This window comes from Colossoma macropomum, unplaced genomic scaffold, assembly GCF_904425465.1.
Source record: "Colossoma macropomum unplaced genomic scaffold, Colossoma_macropomum, whole genome shotgun sequence".
NCBI classification, from domain to species: domain Eukaryota; kingdom Metazoa; phylum Chordata; class Actinopteri; order Characiformes; family Serrasalmidae; genus Colossoma; species Colossoma macropomum.
This window is the reverse complement of record NW_023495933.1, coordinates 2,337-14,708: the sequence shown is the minus strand read 5'-3', so window position 1 is coordinate 14,708 and position 12,372 is coordinate 2,337. Positions and strand designations below refer to the sequence as shown.

Below are 12,372 nucleotides of genomic sequence, written 5' to 3'. Positions count from 1 at the left end.
GCCCAACTTTGTATCCACTTTGTTGTTTTTTAATTACTTGCTTTTTTAAAAGCCCGGGCCAACTGACTTGGCCACTCCACCAACCCCCCCTGTCGGGGACACCTTTTGTTATATGATTTTTTTTGTTGTTATCTTGTTTCAATACCAGTGGTACATCAAATTGCTGGACAGCTGAATGTTGTCAGAGGAAAACACTCACTGCCCAACTTTGTATCCACTTTTTTAATTTCCTGCTGAAGTAACAGTGGTACATGAAATCGCTGGACAGCTGAATGTTGTCAGAGGAAAACACTCACTGCCCAACTTTGTATCCACTTTGTTGTTTTTTAATTACTTACTTTTTTAAAAGCCCGGGCCAAGTGACTTGGCCACTCCACCAACCCCCCCTGTCGGGGACACCTTTTGTTATATAATTTTTTTTGTTGTTATCTTGTTGCAATGGCAGTGGTACATGAAATTGCTGGAAAGCTGAATGTTGTCAGAGGAAAACACTCACTGCCCAACTTTGTATCCACTTTGTTGTTTTTTAATTACTTACTTTTTCGCTGGACAGCTGAATGTTGTCAGAGGAAAACACTCACTGCCCAACTTTGTATCCACTTTGCTGTTTTTTAATTACTTGCTTTTTTAAAAGCCCGGGCCAAGTGACTTGGCCACTCCACCAACCCCCCCTGTCGGGACACCTTTTGTTATAGAATTTTTTTTTGTTGTTATCTTGTTGCAATGGCAATGGTACATGATCTCGTTGGACAGCTGAATGTTGTCAGAGAAAAACACTCACTGCCCAACTTTGTATCCACTTTGTTGTTTTTTAATTACTTACTTTTTCGCTAGACAGCCGAATGTTGTCAGAGGAAGACACTCACTGCCCAACTTTGTATCCACTTTGTTGTTTTTTAATTACTTGCTTTTTTAAAAGCCCGGGCCAAGTGACTTGGCCACTCCACCAACCCCCCCTGTCGGGGACACCTTTTGTTATATGATTTTTTTTGTTGTTATCTTGTTTCAATACCAGTGGTACATCAAATTGCTGGACAGCTGAATGTTGTCAGAGGAAAACACTCACTGCCCAACTTTGTATCCACTTTTTTAATTTCCTGCTGAAGTAACAGTGGTACATGAAATCGCTGGACAGCTGAATGTTGTCAGAGGAAAACACTCACTGCCCAACTTTGTATCCACTTTGTTGTTTTTTAATTACTTACTTTTTTAAAAGCCCGGGCCAAGTGACTTGGCCACTCCACCAACCCCCCCCTGTCGGGGACACCTTTTGTTATATAATTTTTTTTGTTGTTATCTTGTTGCAATGGCAGTGGTACATGAAATTGCTGGACAGCTGAATGTTGTCAGAGGAAAACACTCACTGCCCAACTTTGTATCCACTTTGTTGTTTTTTAATTACTTACTTTTTCGCTGGACAGCTGAATGTTGTCAGAGGAAAACACTCACTGCCCAACTTTGTATCCACTTTGTTGTTTTTTAATTACTTACTTTTTCGCTGGACAGCTGAATGTTGTCAGAGGAAAACACTCACTGCCCAACTTTGTATCCACTTTGTTGTTTTTTAATTACTTACTTTTTCGCTGGACAGCTGAATGTTGTCAGAGGAAAACACTCACTGCCCAACTTTGTATCCACTTTGCTGTTTTTTAATCACTTGCTTTTTTAAAAGCCCGGGCCAACTGACTTGGCCACTCCACCAACCCCCCCTGTCGGGACACCTTTTGTTATAGAATTTTTTTTTGTTGTTATCTTGTTGCAATGGCAATGGTACATGATCTCGTTGGACAGCTGAATGTTGTCAGAGAAAAACACTCACTGCCCAACTTTGTATCCACTTTGTTGTTTTTTAATTACTTACTTTTTCGCTAGACAGCTGAATGTTGTCAGAGGAAAACACTCACTGCCCAACTTTGTATCCACTTTGTTGTTTTTTAATTACTTGCTTTTTTAAAAGCCCAGGCCAAGTGACATGGCCACTCCACCAACCCCCCCCTGTCGGGGACACCTTTTGTTATGAAATTTTTTTTGTTGTTATCTTGTTTCAGTAGCAGTGGTACATGAAATTGCTGGACAGCTGAATGCTGTCAGAGAAAAACACTTACTGCTCTTCTTTTTATGTGCCTTTTGCTTCATCACTATTACAAAGTGTTTGCAAAAATAAATAAGTAACTGTAAGCTAAACCCCACTGTAAATATGTTTGTACTTACCGTTGATGGTCTTGCTGTTTGTGTTTCACTTGCGGTTTGTTTTTTTCTGTACAGTTCAGTGTTTTCCTGCTCTAACACGCTTTACACTGTATAAAATTAAAATACCAAAATGCAAACAAATCAAACTTTCAGTGATAACTCATAATTTAACACAAGATTAAAATAACTAAACAAAAATGTAGTAAAATAGTACTAATAAACACACACAATGCTCTCCGTGACCACTTAAATGTAGTTAAAGTCTGTTTAAAAATGAAAGATTTCACTAATTGTACATAATACGTCCCTATTAACTGAAATATTTTCATATTACTGCAGGAAATCAGGAGGAGGAGACTTACTTACCGTCACCTGTTGAAGAGACTCACACATTCAGAATGAGACGCTCAGTTTTCTGGTAGTTCTATATGATGTCATAAAGAAGTGATGTCATAAAGGAAGATTCAGAGTCTGAAATACTCCATGTTAACTGATGAGGCCACCTGAATAAGTGCCAAAATGGGCGGGGCTAAACTGCTGTAGGCTAAAAAGGTGAATATATGCAAATTCATTAGTTTGAGTCTCGTTTATAGACTAATATCTACTATTGTAGCGTATAAGATTTGTTTAATTAGATCATTTATGGACACCTATGTGTCAATAATAGTGCTGTGGAGTGTTTATTGAGGTTTTTTATGGACTAATAATAATTTATTGATGATGTTTATGGACTAAAATTTCCAATTCTAGTATATAGGAGTGGTTATTTAGATTTATTATTAACAATTATTTTTTATTTAAGTGTATAGGAGCACTTATTGTTATTTATGGGTTAATATCATATTCTAGTGTGCATGATTGTTTATTAAGGATGTTTATGTACTAATATCTTTAGATTTTTGTTTATTAACTGTCATATTCTTGTTTAGATGATTGTTTCTTTAGCTTGTTTATGAAGGATTTCTCTTCTGGCATATATGAGTGTTTATTAGGGTTGAATATAGATTAGTTTGTCTTATTCTAGTGAATATTAGTATTTGTTTAAGATGTTTATTAACTAATATATTCCATTCTAGTGTTTGGAGTGTTTATTCAGGTATTGTTTATGGTATATCTCCTATTGGTGTGAATAGGAGTGTTTATTAAAGTCATATAATAACATATTTCCTATTCTAGAATATAGAAACATATATTGCAGTTGTTTGAGTTAATATATTGTATTTTACTGCATAGGTAAATGTATTGAGGTTGTTCATTTACTAATACATGCTTGTGGGTAGGAGTGTTTATTGAGGTGGTTTATAGACTAATATCCTATTTTAATGTATGGAGTGTTCTTTCTATGTTGTTACAGACTAAATATCTATTTATATGTTTATATGATTGTTTTTATTGGTAGTTTATTCACTTATTTATTGGTAGTTAATAATCACTTTCTGTATAGTGTTTATAAGTGTTTATTCAGTTTGTGTGTGGAGTAATATCTCCTATTCTAGTGTATGTGAGTGTTTATTCAGTTTGTGTATGGAGTAATATCTCCTATTCTAGTGTATATGAGCGTTTATTCAGTTTGTGTATGGAGTAATGTCTCCTATTCTAGTGTATGTGAGTGTTTATTCAGTTTTTTAAGGGGTGATATATTACTTTTTTATGATTAATTAATTCCTTTATTTACAATTAGTTAATTACTTGTATAACATTGAGAAATTATTACTTTTAATTTGTTTTTCAAATTTTTTTATTAATTGTTCCACTTGATTTATTTATGACCTACTTCATTCATATCAATATCTCAGCCAAGTGTCCCCACTATTGTTTTCTTGTTGCAGTGACAGTGGTACATGAAATCACTGGACAGCTGAATGTTGTCAGAGGAAAACACTCACTGCCCAACTTTGTATCCTTTTATTGTTTACGTTTTAATAACCTGGGCCAAGTGACTTGGCCACTCCAACACGCCCCCTATAGGGGACACCTTTTTTATGATTTATTTGTTTTTTTTCTTTTCTTGTGTGTTGTTGATTTTTTTAATTTATTCTTTTCTTTATTTACTTATTTATATGAATAACAATACCGTTTTTAACTTTTTATAAATGTTTTGTGTTATCTTTGCTTCATTTCCTAACCTTTTTAGCTTAGACATTTATTTATCTATTTGATTATCAATTTCTATTAATGATTCCAGGCCAATAGACTTGGCCACATCACCACCCCAGTATTGAGGACATTATGTTTCTCTAGGTTTTCCTTTTTCTTGTTACAGTGACAGTGGTACATAAAATGACTGGACACATGAATGTTGTCAGAGAACGCTCACTGCCCAGCTTTGTATCCGCTTTTTCCTGTTTTTATGTTTTTGTGTATTTATTTATTAGTCCTGTTGTTTTATGATTAGCAGCTTTGGTGATTTCTTCAGAGGAAAGCTATGATCTATTGATTCTGATACAGTTGTAGATAGTTGGCCTAAGGCCAACTGAAGTCTAGAGACTGGAGTAAAAAGATCTAAATACATCATTTATATCTAAGGGTATCTTACCTAAATGATCTCACTGTCTGGTTTAATTGTGTAGTATATTATTAAGCCTGTATTTGGTTTTCATTATATCTTTAAACATTTCATCAGTCGGCATCTTAGAGGGCTGTAGGCCAATAGACGCATTATAAAAATCACTATTACAAAGTGTTAAATAAATAAGTAACTGTAAACTAAACCCCACTGTAAATATGTTTGTACTTACCGTTGATCGTCTTGCTCTTTCAGTGTTTCACTAGCGGTTTGTTTTTTTCTGTACAGTTCAGTGTTTTCCTGCTCTAACACGCTTTACACTGCATAAAATTAAAATACCAAAATGCAAACAAATCAAATTTTCAGTGATAACTCATAATTTAACACAAGATTAAAATAACTAAACAAAGATGTAGTAAAATAGTACTAATAAACACACACAATGCTCTCCGTGACCACTTAAATGTTTAAAAATGAAAGATTTCACTAATTGTACATAATACGTCCCTATTAACTGAAATATTTTCATATTACTGCAGGAAATCAGGAGGAGGAGACTTACTTACCGTCACCTGTTGAAGAGACTCACACATTCAGAATGAGACGCTCAGTTTTCTGGTAGTTCTAAATGACGTCATAAAGAAGTGACGTCATAAAGGAACAGAACACTGAAAGCTGCTGACTCTTTTCTGCTGTTTTCTCATTATAAACCTCATTACAGTCTCGACACCAGAGTGAGGAATATGAAGAGATCAATTCATCAGAACCTCATTTATAAAACATCTATCATATAATAATTACAATATATAAAACGGCAGTTAAAATCAAATGTAATGAAGTGAACTAACCCTTCTGGATTAACCCAGGACTCTGTGTCTCTCTCAGAGATCGATGGTGTTTTCCAGCATCTCCACACCAGAAACACTACAGGAGAAACGTCTGGCAGTAACATTAAAAATAAACAGTGTAGAATTATTTATTACGTAGTGCAGATTTTTTTAAAGACTTTTTCCCACTGAAAGATCAGTTAGATCGCTAATATATCATTCAGTTTAGCTGTTTAAAGGGAAACTCGAGTTGATCTCTATCTGCTGAATCTGTAGCGCACAGTCAGTTACCACAGACCATAACTTCAACTTCCCTGAACTTAGAAAAGAACAGGAAACCCACGGGCACTAAACTCTATAGTAGAAGTCAGTGGTCAGACGCTGAAGCTAAAGGTTTGTTTGAGTGAGCGAGTTTTCTGTTCATTTCTAAAACCAGGCTCTGAGAAAGTTAATTAATTAATCCTCATTTTATTAGAGCTGCTTCCAAACCTCCCAGCTCAAAGTAAGCTCATTTTGTTAGCTAGCTAGCACAAAGTCAGACACGGTGTTGTGGAAAATGCTTCTAATTAAAAATAAAACCTAATATGGAACAGAAAACAATTAAACACCAAGAATATCAGAAAAAGGTACAATCTTTCATTAAAGATTAAGACTTAAATACAAGTGTTAATCAAAGTTGCTCAGCTGTAATTAGCAGCTGTAAGCCATTGCATTGGATTACACTATTATCCATAAACATAAACACACTTTAAGAAGATGGGGCTGTGCTCTTGGTTACATCATATCACATCAATTAACATACCCCACTTTTCATTCATCAAGAGAGTACAGAGCAGTTAGAATCTACTGATTATCCCTAATTGTGACTAAACATGTTATTGCTAATTGTGACTAAATAAGAAAGTGATCAAATATATACTTTGTGAATGAAATGGATGAAAAATAAAGTTATGGTCAAAACTAGGTATGTGTGTGTGTGTGTTTTTTTGATTTGCTATGCTGGGCTTCTTGTTGAGTCATTACTTCATTGAAGCAACTTTGCATGCTATAGTAATACTTTGACTTGAGTAAGAGTCAAGGTTACTCTACACACCTTATGTGTGTATTTTGTACAGTGTGTTAAGAATGTTTGTTTTTTTCCCCCCCCTTTATCATCAAGATTTCAACATCTGTCTATCCATGCGACACTGGCTTAAGGAGCTGGAACTTGGTGCCCTCTGTCATGTTTTGGAGTGACTGTGTACAAAAACAGTAAGTAAGATGACTTTATTCTGTTCTTCTAATAAATTATGTTTATGTGCTTCTATTGTAATTTATATCGTTTCTTTTTTTTCCTGGCAAAAAATATCTACTGGTAGAAAACATGCAAACTTTTTCCTTTTTTTGGCGATTCTATTCAACAATTTGCCGTTTCAACTAAGCCTTTTTATTCAATATGTACAAGAACTATATGGATGGAAACCCAGCTCATGACCATGAGTACATTTACATGCACTTAATAATCCGATAACTGCAGAAAATCAGATTTTGTCCGATCAACACGTTTACATGCACTTGAGTAGTCAGATAATGGGAAACCTCTGGTCAACATGAGTCAGGCAGTAATTGGATTTCTGAAGAAGTCGTGACGTAAACACAAACGTAAAATTTGAGCTTCATGCCGTGGCTTTTTTAAAACATCTTAACCTGACAATATGAACATACATCATGTAGAAGATGAAGAATACTTAAATCCTTTATTTCATGTTTGGTTTCAGCGCCGCTCCAAAAGTGTTTTGCTGCCATCTCATCGCAACGCTGCTCATTTATTTCTGGTACCACCGTCTGTTCTCTGAGTAATCAGAGTAAGAGGCTACATGCACTGAGAAATCTGATTACTGAGCTAAAGAACAGCTCTCTTAATCAGATTTCTTAATCAGATTTCTAGATCAGAGTATGGTGTTTACATGACCATTTGAATAATTGGATAACTGCAGAAATCCGATTATGATCAGATTATTGAGTGCATGTAAACACACTCACTGTGTGTTCAATAGAGGTACAGCATGTTTCAAATAACTTATTTTTTATGTACATTTCCTGTTAGTTGCTGATTTTTTGTTTGTTTTTTTCATTTATTTGAAAGTTTACAATCTTCAGCACCGGTTTGCACTATTCAGAGATGTGATGTGGCAGCAGTTCACATAGTTTGGGTAATGCAGTTAGACAGTTTTGCATTCATTCACATTCAGAATTATTGGCCTGATGTTTCTGTGCTGCATGGAGTGCCGTTTCTAGGAGTCTGTAAATGAGGTGTCCAGGGGCGGCTAAGGCTACTTTAGGGGTTCCAAAGACCAGTGATGAAAATCTTAGATCTTGCCACATACAGTAAGTCAGGAGACTATTGTACACAGAAAATATGATCTATTTGAAGAGCTCTCTGTACATTGCTGGTAATCTTCATACAGTCTGAACAGCAGCTCTTATACCCACGTCATCGACCACCCCACGCCTTAATGTCACAAACTGAGTGTTCTGTCCCAGAAAGGCCTAATCCTCCATAGGGGGTGTCGTAAAGGCCATTTGTTGTTATTGTTCAAACCGTGAGAACAGAATGAATTCGACTTCTTATAAGAGCCCTTCAGCATTAATACTCTTTACCAATGAATAACAGCTGAAAACAAAGGAAACAGAAGAGAAAACTAGAAAACAAAACAATCCCCAACACCATAAACACAAAATTATATTGAACCAAAACATAACCCAGTTAAAGAACCTCTGTAGATGATATTAAATTTTTAAGTTAAGTTCGCTAGTAGGCTGTTTAAATTATATGAGCCTTTGAAAGCTCTAATATTGAGTGACAGATAAAAATTGATTGTTGATGAATTTCATGTAATTAATTGAACACTAATAGCTGCTAGTTAGCTCTGAGCGCGTTAACTCAGTGGAAACGTTTCACCACAACAAGACGAGAATGACAAACGCGTGGCAAAAAAGTCACATCATGAACTCATTTTTTACTCTGTTATTATTAGTGCACAGATATCCAGGAAGCTCACAGAGAGGACAAAACGTGCACTGAGCTTACCAGGTACTCCCAGGTACTCCCAGACAGGTGAGTAGAACTGTTTTATTCAGGGAATTTGGGAAAATGCAGGAAAATCTGGATTGGCAGCCAGAGTGACCAGTTAATTCTACATAAAACTAGCATCAATTTGATCAAAAAGCCTTCCTGTACTACAGCATGTTTTACTACTTTACATATACTTTACATATAGAATAGTGCAAATGTTTTATTATGTACTACAGGTGAAATACTATGCATGGAATGCTAAGCACATATATAAGTACACCTTTGTAAATACTTAAGTACATACTTTAGTATACTGAATCAGTATTGCAAGAGCACAAAAAGGATTCAGCAAAAATACTTCATTGTATTTGTAAATATACTAATTTTACACTGGGACTGTATAACTTGATGTACTAATTATGTAAGTAAAGGACAAAGCTAGCTACAAAAAGCATGACTTAAATATGTGTCAAGTACACTTTAGTAAGGATTTAGTACAAATTAGTGGTTCCACGAAAGAATGAATGAAGCTAAAAGTTTGATGGCGATTTGTTAGATATTGGCCTATTTTATGAATTCATGAGAAATGATCAAATTGAGATAATAAACATTCGTTTTTAATAAAAATATACAGAATTTTCCAAAAAAAGTATCTCTTTTGGACACAAGAATAAAAAGTACAATAAGACAATGGTTCTCTTACAAAAACTAGTGGAATTTCTTTTTACTCTAGTTTTAGCCTTAATTTGAGGAAGTGTTTATCGCTGTTGTTGGAAGAAAACCTCGTATCTCCTAAATGGTAACTTTACAGGTGAAGAAAAAAACCTACTTTGCTTTCATATTTCCAAGTCATTTTGGGTCATTTCTTTTAGTCCGTTCATCATGAAATCCACACACGCTGTAAAGGGCAACAGGCATTTTCAAATTCTGTCAAAAACACAAAAACGTCAAAAATGGAGATGAAGTTTTCTTCCGACAACAGCGTCTCATAATTCACATTAATGCCCTTTATAAAAATCTGGATATGTGCGTTTTATTTACTCTATAATACTATTTATTATAAAAACACCCCCAGTTCAAGACACCATGATGTTTGGGACAAAGGGCTTTTTGTCTGTGATGACTGATGTGTGTTTAATTGCTGTATTAATGCAGGTGTAAGAGAGCTTTAAACATCTAGTCTTGATTCTAGGGTTTTGGTCACCTTTGAAGTCTGATTTTGCTGTTTGTCAACATGGAAGACAAGGAAACCTTTATTAGGCTGAGAAACAAGAATAAAACAGTAAGACACATCAGACAAACCTTAGTTTGAATCATTATTAAGAACAACAGAGAGAATGGGTGATCTTAGTAACCCTAAAGGGGCTGGTAGGTCAATGAAGACCTCCACAGCTGATGATAGAAGAATTCTCACCATAATGAAGAAACATCCCCATAAACCATCCAACACTTTAGCTTAAGCTAGAAGCCCAGTATACATTACATGTGCTGCATTTTGTGTAACTATGTTTATCTGAATTGTCTCTGACAAATAAATAACTAAATACAACAAATAAAACAAACACTCTTCAGGAGGCAGTTGTGGATTGGTCAGCAGAAGACTTCATGAACAAACCCTGCAAGATGCAAACCACAAGTTAGACACAAAAGCAAAGTACTTTAGCAAGTTCTGGAAAAAGGCCTTGTGTACCTCCTCATCTGTGATGAGATGAGAGGAATCTCTAATTATTCTCTTTGCTCGCTTAAAGACGCGCTGGATTGTGAACAGAATCAACTGAAGGAAGTGACGTTCCAATTATCTTTGAAGCTTTACTAACAATATCTTGCCATTTATTATGAGTCACACTCTCCATGGTAGACAAGTAAAATTCATTGTGGATAGGTTCTCCTGTAGTGTTCCTTTCATTCCCTTTCCTTCTAGACCCTCAGCCTTCCAGACTGCAGAAATATGAGTTAACCAGGTCTTTAGATATTTTGGTATTCCAGATGTTCTTTAAGGCAGGGGTCCTCAATTCACCTCTAATGTTTGGGCAGCCTTTTTCAAACACATTGGGGTATCGGTTAGTCTAAAGACTGGACGAGGTTTCCCGTGTGGGCGGAGATTGCTCAAAATTCTTTGAGTTCTTCTACAGGAATCACTCCTTTCCAGGGTGTGTTAGGTTTCCAGCTGCCTGTTGCACCATGGACTGGTTTGGTATCAGATATAATTGAGTTCAGCAGAATGAGAGGGTCTGGAAGGAGACCCATCAGAGACTAGAGACCTCATCACAGGGGACCGAGTTTGGCTCTCAGGTTTTCAGAAGGGAGGCGAAAACTTGTCCTGAATACATTGGTCTATTTAAAATTCTTGAAAAGATTAATGACATCATTTACAAACTGGATTTACTCCCTCGTTATCACATTTCTCGTTCATTGTCTTTGCTTAAACCCTTTTTTTCCAGGTCCATTGGATGAGGCTACACCTGACGGTTGAAGGCTGATGGAGCCCTTGTCTACACTGTCCGCAGGCTGAGGGATGGAGGGGAGCTTCAGTATCTGGTTGATAGGGAGGGATTTGGCCCTGAGGAACATTGCTGGGTTCCCACTCGTGACATCTTGGATCCTGGTTTGATTGCAGATTTCCTCAATCAGAACCCAGATAAATATTTAAATTATTTGTTTTCTTGTCCTTGTGGTGTACAGAGTATAACCATACATAGTCTTTATAACCATGCATGGAGTTCATAACCATACACAGTGTTATGGATCCTGGTTAAAGCAGAATGATGGTAAGTGGCGTCTGTATTATAGTGTAAAATATGGACGAATAAAGCAAAAACACACAGGAATAAAGCAAAAATGGAAGTGTATTATATTAAAATGGTGAACTACAGTAAACAACTAGCTGACTTTCAGAATTCAGGTTTGACCCACAGACAAAATAAACAACATTCCAAACAACTTGGAAACTAGGCTAACATACATAAAGAGAACCAAAAAAGACAGAAAGTTTCCTCTATCCATGATCACCACATTCACACACACACACACCCAGAGAGACGAGCACTGCTGTATACAGAATATCTACAAAACTGAAGAATCCAAAAGGGCAGAGCAAACAGCACAGCGGAGAAACACATGTACAGTAATGAGTCCAAACTACTGAAGCTAAAGCGCCAGTGATGGATCCCCAACAATCCTGTGCGCAGCAACCAGAGAACTTGTAGTGAAGATACCTACCTCTCTGCAGTGTCTTCTGGGTTTCTCAGACGCCAGAGGGCGCTCCAGAGCGAGTCCATAATAAATGGGTTAATATGGGGCATTTGGGCAAAATCATAGTTTATAAATGCTTAAACGTTTTTATTTTAAAAGAATACAATCAGTTCCTGAACACAGAACAGTATAAACATTTTAACACTGCTGTTATATTTTAATGAGCTTTTAAACTCGAGTTATAAGACTTTAAAATGGCGCCTCATGTGTGTTCATGATGTCAGTGAGCGCGAACAGCCAGCTTCTCCACTCACCAACCAATCAGCACTCAGTAGCACTAATGCCAGTATTCTGCTGCCCAAAACCCATTTGCTGTAGAAAAAAGGAAATATATGAGTTTTCTTAGCTTTCAGTGAAACACATCCTTCTACTTTCTTAAATGAAAGTAAAGTTCTGGACAAGTGATTAGAAACTATGTACGTCCTGTTGCTGCATGTGACGTCATCGCTGTGGGACAGATGGGAGCTGTAGTTCTGCGCACACTCGCTCGTTTGATTCTGTTGTGAATTCTTTGTTTGAATCTTTACTGTCTGCCTTTTGGA

General features: G+C 36.2%; 1 long non-coding RNA gene across 5 annotated transcripts in view; it reads left to right on the top strand.

The window, feature by feature from the left end:
* Positions 1–11,958, top strand: part of LOC118803635 — a 30,730-nt gene extending 18,772 nt beyond the window's left edge. For 2 of the 5 annotated variants that reach the window (XR_005006903.1, XR_005006904.1), the window contains 4 exons: positions 2,530–2,742; positions 6,683–6,774; positions 8,541–8,620; positions 11,020–11,958. This is a non-coding gene — a long non-coding RNA (uncharacterized LOC118803635). Of the gene's footprint in view, positions 1–2,529; positions 2,743–4,019; positions 4,091–5,235; positions 6,500–6,682; positions 6,775–8,540; positions 8,621–11,019 lie in introns of those variants that run through there. The other 3 variants (XR_005006905.1, XR_005006907.1, XR_005006906.1) reach the window with 3 other exon arrangements.
* The last annotated feature ends 414 nt before the right edge of the window (positions 11,959–12,372 follow it).